Here is a 9,843-nt window from a genome sequence, read left to right on the forward strand (position 1 = left end):
AAACACTATTGTGCTATTCATTACAAATGATCGAATGCACTTGTAGTAACAGAAGCAAAAAGTGCTTAAAGGACTACTGGGTGTTTGTGTTTCCTGTAACAGGAGCCATAATTTAAACAGTGGGCTGTACTCCTCAAACTGGCCAACATTTGTTCAGCAACTTTTAAAAATAAGTTTTGTTTTGATTTTTATAACACTTTAAAGTTTATTCTAAGACGCAATGTATTGCAAATTTTGTTATGTTTAAAGCGTGACAAGCAACGTCAAGTCAAACACACTGATGTTAGCGTACATTGAAGGCAATATGTATTTATTTTGTATGAAAAAGAGGAAGGAAAGGTTGAACAGAAGTTTTATAGTTTGAGGAGTATAATATCTGTTTATTTAATTGCTCGTGTTACAGGCAGCACCCGGTATAATATACACATAAAAAAGTGCTGGAATGACCTATAAATATAGTATAAGTTGTGTGTATAAAAAACCTATAAGTAAGAAATGTGTCAATTTGATTATCATCATCTAAAATATTTGACATAACATTGGCATTAACTTTAGCCCTGCGGCCGGGGCCCTGTAAATATTGAGCTGAAAATTAAACTTTTATTTAGTCCTATAGATAGACGAACAAATAAGAAACACCTTCTCGAGGCTCCTTTCGGTGCTAGCATTGAGGACTTAGAGCTCGTGTCCATTGCACATTATGCAACCAGTACACAATTGTGACGTTTTCAATCAAAATGTACCACATTGTCGGTTGTCGACAAGGTTGATTTCAAATTAAAGCCATATAATGGAAATAGCGCCTTATTGATAACCGACAATAACCCTTTTGATTGAGAATGGCACAATTATACTTATAGCCCTACACTTACATTATGCACTCTTTTTTGCCACTTGATAGACATAAACGGAACACAGCGCCCTAGTACCCGCGGGTAGCCATTAACTCGACTGCTTTCTTGCTTGATCTGTTGCCACATATTATTAGCCAAATTGGTTAAGAAACTTTTAATTGAGATTTTTTTGTTCTATTTTTAATCATGATTGAAAATTCATATCTATAACTTACCTACTAAGGTACAGTCGAGGACATAAATATGTATACATTTTTTCACCTTATTTCAATGGGTTAAGGTGAAGAAATGTATACATATTTATGTCCTCGACTGTACATACAACCGTAAGTAACTTATGACGTATCTATATGATAACCAAACTAGGTATGCGTAAAAACGCATGAAGATATATGTAGTATTTTTTTAAATTTGTGTTCGCATATATGCGAACAAAAGTAGCATTACTACTTTGTAGAATGCTACTTTTTAATGGCTTCCGCAATTCTAAAAATTTTAAACGATCGTTTTAAGGAAACAATTTCTCTGGCGTGCAGCGTTCTATTCATCAGATTAAGCAATTACCTACTGACAAGACTATCGCTCCTGCATTCGCATGGGTCATTAATTTGCTTATTACAATAAAACGTGATCGCAGCCGGGTCGCAATGGACACTTCTTACACTCCCGTGCGTGAGAAGTGGAACACGTCTTACAACGAAATAATCTTGTCTATTTAAATCGCGAGCCAGTCACAGCTAATTTACCTTTACCTACCTATACGTGTTTTATATAAACTGTTTTAAACTAGATTAGTTATTCTACCTACTGGAATCAGATCAAATCTGTAAAGCGAAACTAAAATTTTATTGGAATGTCTATATGTTAGATCTTTTCAATGGTTCTGATTGCCAGAGCTATTGGAAATAATAGTCGATAAAATAGGTTATTTGATAGTTATGCGGCTCGATACGTCCGCGGGCAATTCTCAGGCTAGAGAAGCTTGCATTAAGCCATTTAAAGCTACGCAATCTATAACATCCTATTGAATCTTTTGTGCGTTACCGTCTAATTTACCTAGTTCGTATCTTTAGGCGGCTACGAACAGCTATGTGTTAACTATACATTTATACAGTATGTATATAAATTGGCAGTTAAACACAGGTTAAGCAGAGACGCGAAAGGTTAAAGCGAACTCGTTGCTCAACCGATCGCATCAAGGATCACCGAGGCTCTTTGCATTTCGCGTCACAATTCTCGCGTCGTCTATTGTTTTGTTAACGCTTTAATTCGAGCACACGAGATAATAATAGTCGAAATTATCTAGTATCTTCTGGATTAGATTGCGTAAAGGCTATAGTCGTAGTTTCCACGGTTTCTTGACAATGCGTGGTGCAACGGTGGTGCGCCTCAGTCGCGGCGCCGGCGCACGCGTGTACTGTCAACTCATGCGATTAATACTGCACTAGTGATGATCGCCGAAAATTGTGACAACACTGTGAATTATTAGTGTGTGATTGTGGAAGTTCAACTGACGAATGTAGATTGTTTGGTCACGCTACCAAATAATTCAAGTGCGGGTTGTTGTTTGCGATTTGTGATTCAAATTTTTAGCTACCTATACCTACTGCATGGACTTAACTAAGCTATCGACAGGTTTTGTCTAAAAAAATTAACACTTCCCTAACTGGGCTCACAAATAAATATTACGAATACTGCCTATACTGAAAGTTACATATTCAGGGGTATAAACGAAAATTTACTACTACGGGAACTTTAACTCTTTCATATGTATAGGACGTAAAGTATATCACTTGCATATGACTGCATATGACACAACTTTATGTTCCTGATTCCTTACACGGCTTAATGACAAGCGTTTGCATAATATGCATATAGCCCTTAAGCCGTTTTAATTCCACGTAGCATAAAGTATTACTGACAGAGCATACATTCAGTATATGGTCAGCCTCATAATCAGCTGATCAATATTGCATCGCTTTTACAAATATGTCGCATTCGAAACTGCCGCATTGTAACATTACTGCGAAAAAGCAAAGTTATGTTACTGGGTGTCGTTTATTTTGAAATTCGCCAAATAAGACGAGATTATCGCTAAATGTGGTTTTAAGCGGGAACGTTTTGGGACAATGAGTATACCTACTGCTAATGTAATGATCTTACTCAATGGCTCCACGAAAATGCTATGTCTTAAGTAATGTCTCTGTGTGGACATCTGTCAGGGATGCACCGAGGGCAGGCGGAGGACGTGTTTATTTTGTAGCCAGCGAAGTTATTTTGGCGGAAACATCAGTGTTGGTAACTTTGAAAATCAATGGTTATTTTTGATGTTAATAAGAACTTAGCTCTGTAGTTGAAAAGGTTCTTACTAGATAATTTTCACTCATAGTTTTTTCATGTTCGTAAATTTTTTTATTGACAAATTTACGACTACGACGACTACTATTGACGATTTGATGTTTACTGTGAAAAAACCCTTTGAAAAAAAAACCCAACAACCATTAAGCGTATGCCATTATGAAACTCGTATAGAAATACGACTCTCAGATTAAGCACAGTAGCAAAAATGTGCTAGGTACACATTAAAAATATGGTCGCATAATTGCCCAGTTATAAGTACAGTATCACCCATCTAATTAAGCCTATGCCGTTAGAAGAAACGTATCGCTGCGCCTGACCGTCACAGCACGTAATTGTATTGACCGCTAATCGCCTGTTAATGAACGTTACGTGTAGCAGGCGCAGTTTCTCCTTAAATTGCACTGCCCAGCCATTTAGCCCTAATAAAAAAAGACTTATTTTAATACAAACGTCACAGTACTTAAGTCCTTTCGCGACGGAAGACGGCATTGCTAACGGAATGCTAATAATAGCCGTGTCACAGTTCAATGCTCCAATAATTCCAGAATGCCAATCAGTAAATTGCTAGGCAGATTCTTTGTAATGTATGGTACTCCTCAGTGGGCACGGAGTACTCGCCGATTAAATGTAATAAAAACAGTGTTCTATTTTTATATGATGGTGGTTTCACCTAGTGACAAAATGCTTAGAATTTCGATACCTACTATAATATGATAAACCTAATAATGGTGGAATGTTTGACTATAAATGGGGTTATATCCAAGATGAATAATTGTTTTTAACTAATTTTATTCCGTCCTTACACAGTACGGCCTAATTTCCCTAATCAATTTCAAAAGTATAGTCCCATCTGGAAGAAAGCATGAAACTTTGCATGCATGTTAAGCTACAATAGCTAAATGCTACATGCAGTTTCATGGCGACGGATGGAAGACGCATAATTCGAAAACTAAGTGATAGCAACATGCTTTAAGACAACTATTGTAGAATATTACTTTACTAAGGATATATTGTCCATTGGCAGTTTTGTTGTAACCAGCCGTTTTCTAATAACAACAAGAAACTGCAAAATGGGACACTAAAAGGGAAAAAGCAGTGCTTATGCATGCTACATGCATGCTCCAAGTTTCTTCTAGTTTGGACTGTACTTGGACCTTACAAGTTCGACTAACAGGTAACAGTATTTTTTAGCAATTAAGTTTGTCTTGACGGGTAAGAAGAATAGAAAAAAAATTTTAGTACCTACAATTCCTCTTGTCTAATCGAAATATGTAAATTTGATCACATATTTCGTACAACGAATACTAAACACTTGCAATTGCATATCGGCATTCAACCAAAACAATCAAGCAATTATTTATTCAAACATCACAAACAAACAACAGTATCCTACCTATCATAAAGTAAACAAATGAACAATATAAAACACAAAACAAATGCACAACGACGCACGTAACAATTTATACTTTACTATTAAACGATCCATAACATTAACAAATTCTCGAAACTGGTCCTGTGTGCTTTAACAGTTAAATTTACTAGTGATTCACAAAGAAAACACTTAACTTTGGGAACCATAAAAGACAAAAGATAACCTAAATATATGTACGTATATGACTAAACTCACTCGCGAATTGCCTCATGTGATATATATAATAAGGATCTAAGGGCCACTTGCGCCATCCAGGTAGAGCAACTAACTCGGGGTTAACCGGTTAAACCTGGAGTTACCAGTACAATTTGACCCTGTGTTAACGGGTAACTTCGAGTTAGTGGCTAACCCGGGATGGTGCAAGTGGCCCTAAGTAGGTATACTTGGCAAAGTTTCCATTTCAGTACCTAAAAGTGAAAACCGCTAAAGGGGCCCACTGATTACCAGTTCGCCGGACGATATCAGCCTGTCAGTTAAACGCAAAATTTGACATCTCCGAACAACTGACTGAACTGATAATCTGTGGGCCCCGTATTTTAACGTCTCGTAGTCTGAAATATCTGCACTAGCTGTAGCACCGTGGATCGCGTGTGGTTATTGTAAATTAATGAGCAATGAGCATCGCGGCAGGCGCTGGGTTGTGACGGTGTTACTGTATACACACTATACACAGACCGCTAGGCTTCCGACTGAGCGAAAACAAATTATCTTTCCTCCTGTTGGCTTACCCGAAGATTGAGTTAGAACTGAGTGAGTTAGTTAATTTCTATCTGTTTTCACCATTTTATTGGGTGCCCCTTAATTCGCCTAATATTAATTGTCATAATATGAATTCGCATAATACAGATTTGCCATAAAATATTTGTTCATAACATTGAGGAGGCATCATAATAAAAGAGCATAGCACTTATTGCGCATAATAATGACTCCGCATAATTGAAATATGCATAACATTATTAACTATAACTTTAACTGTCACAAAATGAATTAGCATAATTTTATCAAGCGAGCGTATTAGATGGATCAGGGCAAAACCAACTCGGTTAGGTTAGGTTAGGATGTTAGGTTTTTTTTTCTAACAGCTCGATAATAGATATATTCACATCCTAATTAACTCCTCAGATCGAATTAAATAAATGAAATAATATATACAATCAAAATTACATTTGTCAGTACCTCTATAACTGGTAAATTGAACGCAAACCTACGTATAAATCGGTACGATGAAAATAACATCCAAACTAAATTTAAATTGGCTGCAATTGCTTCCAAATACCACTTTTTGGTGACGTAACAATCTATTTTCTTCCTTTTATATTTATACCATTGAATAATTATGCAAAGTAACGTTATGCTTAGTATCCTAAGTCATCGTTATGACAATTTACGTTATGCGCATTAACATTATGCGTACTCAGTTATGCGGAATAATGTTATGCGTTTTAAAAGTTATGCATAATATATGTTATGCCAATTTGAATTAGGAGTATTACGTTATGCGAATTAATATGGAACCCATTTTATTGATGTTACTAGTACAAAATAATGTTATATTTTATTTACGGAATAAATTGGAAAACTTCACGGACGTTTATATAATTTCAAACCTAAATTAAAAATATTCCCGTTTGTAAATATTTTCAGAAGTATAGGTAAATGGGTCCATATTGGCTCATATACAATTTGTTATTCGAATATTTCTAATAATACCGCTTTGTAGTCATAATCATCATTTCTCCGAAAATTGTTACTCATATATTTTTTTAATAGTTTTTTGTACTACTACCTACATTATTCATAACGATACATATTCCTTTTTTTTTTACTCATAATGTTATCACTGAGAATGTATCTGTGCCCATAATGTTATTTGTAAGAATGTCTTTATTTATAAACTTATATCATACAATCAATTTACAGAGCGAAACGTAAATTACCTACCAATACTTTTTCACTGTCGGTGTACCAATAATGTTCAACTCGATATCTCCAAGTACTGTACGAACTGCGTACTTATACTTTATGGGTTGTTAAAAAAAATAACCTCGAAGACTAAGGCGGGAGCATTTGCTCTCGCTACGCTCGCTCACTGTGAGGGTCACAGGATTTCGGTTCTGAGGGGGTCGCAGTTCTAACCTAACCTAACCCACCTCTCTGGCAGCATTGCTGTTCTGTAAGGGTCGCAGTTCTAATGTAACCTAACCCACCTTTCTGGCAGCATTTCAGTTCTGTGAGGGTCGCAGTTCTAACCTAACCTAACCCACCTTTCTGGCAGCATTTCGGTTCTGTGAGGATCGCAGTTCTAACCTAACCTAACCCACCTTTCTGGCAGCATTTCGGTTCTGTGAGGGTCGCAGTTCTAACCTAACCTAACCCACCTTTTTGGCAGCATTTCGGTTCTGTGAGGGTCGCAGTTCTAACCTAACCTAACACACCTTTCTGGCAGGATTTTAACCTGACTTGACCTACTTTTCTGATTATTTTTGTCTTTTTTTTTCATATTTAGAATTTACTATTGCAGGTATGCACTATAAATAAAATCAAATATATATGTCGAAATCGATATGTCGAGTAATAATATATGCATACATTTTAGTAATAGAGATATTTATGTAGAATGACATTATGAATATAATAAATTCGAAGTTCCAATGAGTATTGTTTAAAATGAAAATGTATAATGATCATTAGGATGTAAAATTGTATGAGATACATTTTCGGAGTTTCAATAATCGAATTTGCAATTTTATATGAACTTTGGCGCACCCATAGGTAAATACCTAGTCAATTAATCATATACTTAGTACATATAGGTACGTGTATATAAGAATTTGCAACTGTATTTCTTTTTTTTCGGCAACAAATGGCTAAACAATATTTTAACACATCTTTTGCATATTTCACGATTTTTATAATAGACAGCCATTATATTGAAATTCCGTAATTGGCCGCAACAAGTGTGAAGGCACTTTGTGCCGGTGATTATTTGACTTTGAACTCAAAATAATAAATGAATTCGAAGGCTCAAGGTAAGGCTCAAATGCCAAAAGATAAAATAACAACAGGGACGATCCGCACATAATGTCGGGGTTCGAGGCGCAGCGCATTGTTATGAACCTAATAATGACTTACGAAATACCTGCCTACACATAGATCAAGGACTAGGTTTGTTATTACGATCATACAATAATGCGTACCTACCATCTAGCGATTAGGGAATTCATGCTATTGTATGCCTTAATTTAATACAATTAAATTTGTGAGCTATTCTTTGTAAGATTACACGTATTAGAAACAAAATCAATGATTTCAGCTTGACATTGATAGCTAGTGATGAAATGAAACGGAGTAATTTGTTGGTTCACAAAGCTTATTATTTAAAGAAATGGTAGCGCCCGTAATGCTTCCTGCGTGCGCTTCTCTGATGGACCGATTATTTCAACACAAGCAAAAAGGTTAAGCCATGGAGTCCATCGGCTACCATAGAAGTTTAAGCGTTCTATAATGCTCCTGAGAAAATTTGTATTGCATCAGACTCCCGTCGATGTAAACCATTAAGTAAACGTAACTTTAATATCGATGGTATCTTTGTAGAGTCAAAACATCTTTAGGGTCGCTGAACAAAAATTTTAATTATGGACTTCAGACAATATATTGTTACTCAGAGTTAAATGCGTTGTGTAATTAGATAAATATGAGAGGACTCGTTTCACAATAGTTACAGTGCAGTTGGCACTGGAAAAAGTAATTGAAACCTCAAATTGGCCTAGTGAGCGTCGTGACTTGAGTTTACCAAAATTCGTTTTTTGTCAATGAGTAATGAAGATGTATCCAAATAATGCGAATTAAAAATCAGTTCAACATGCGCGATTTATACACTTGCTAGGTATCATGCAGTTTAATGATTAATTAAACTCTATTCACTTTCGCTTACGGTCACCGGATAGGTACCTACATTGTATCTTAGTTTTACTAATGATATTCTGAAATGACACGACCAATTAAAATCACTATTATGAATGAAAAACTGGAAAAAATTGTTTAGTTGCCAATCAATCAATTAGCATAACAACGTAACCATCCGGAATAATAATTGTGTTAGCGGGTTGCCGGTGCGACCTCGGGTTAAATCTAACGAAAATATATATGTTTTTATTTAAATTTCATGAATGCAACTAGCATAATCATAATCAATACATATGTATATGTAATAAATGTCAACATTAGCGGTCACAAGGCACCGCACATCAATATTCATTACAAAATGCATCAAATATTTGCATGCATTTTTTCATCAGATTTATTGGTATTTTATAATCGATTAGACAAAATTTGTACCTACCTGTTAGGCAGACTTAAAGAATTTGCATTTTTAAACGGAATACCTTATTGGTAATTCAAACACACATCATAATTCACAATAACCCCCCGTTACGCATGGTCCGACACGCACTTGAGAGATAAGAGTTACCTACGTAGAAGCTTTCTTTTTCGCTCTTAAACTCTTATAATAATAAATAAGTCCTCCACTATCCTCTTAACACTAAATGAATCGGATCGTATGATATACTCGGATCTTGCGTTTCCTTGTGGAAACGCAACCCTCACCCTTATGGGTGATGCGTTTCTCTCTTCGAGTTGGAAAAAATCTTTCATGTACTCAATATAAAGATAAAGTCATACTTAATTTAAACACACGGTGTATATTATGTTTCTCAATTTTTTTTTGTCGCTCCGCCTTACCGATGGAGAATGAGCTTAACTGTAGGAACTGCGGGTGTTACGCATGCGTACGTCAAGAGATCAAAGATTCCCTGTGAATCGCATCTCAGGAAACATTTAGCACCAAATGGCCCCAGTTATCAGTGCATCTGTTGCATTAACGGCACCACGGTAAAGTTGCATAAAATCCAGCGGGTTGCACAATCCCAGCAAATCACTCTCGTTGTCCCGCCATTGTCGCCACGCGCCTGAGAACGTTCCCGCGTCGGCAAAAAGCGCGGGAAAAGCCCGACAATAACGGCCGACATAACGCTCCGAATGTTATCTATCGCCTACGTTTTACAACGTTGTGAATGTTCCACTTACTGTCTGATTATGTCTACTTAATCTACTTGTTACTGTTTATTTTCATAGCGCCATGCATCAGTGGCTAGTCTTAGAGCGATGCATTATATTTGCCCATTATATCAGTAA

The sequence above is a fragment of the Cydia splendana genome, chromosome 4 (assembly GCF_910591565.1).
Source record: "Cydia splendana chromosome 4, ilCydSple1.2, whole genome shotgun sequence".
Classification (NCBI taxonomy): Eukaryota; Metazoa; Arthropoda; class Insecta; order Lepidoptera; family Tortricidae; genus Cydia; species Cydia splendana.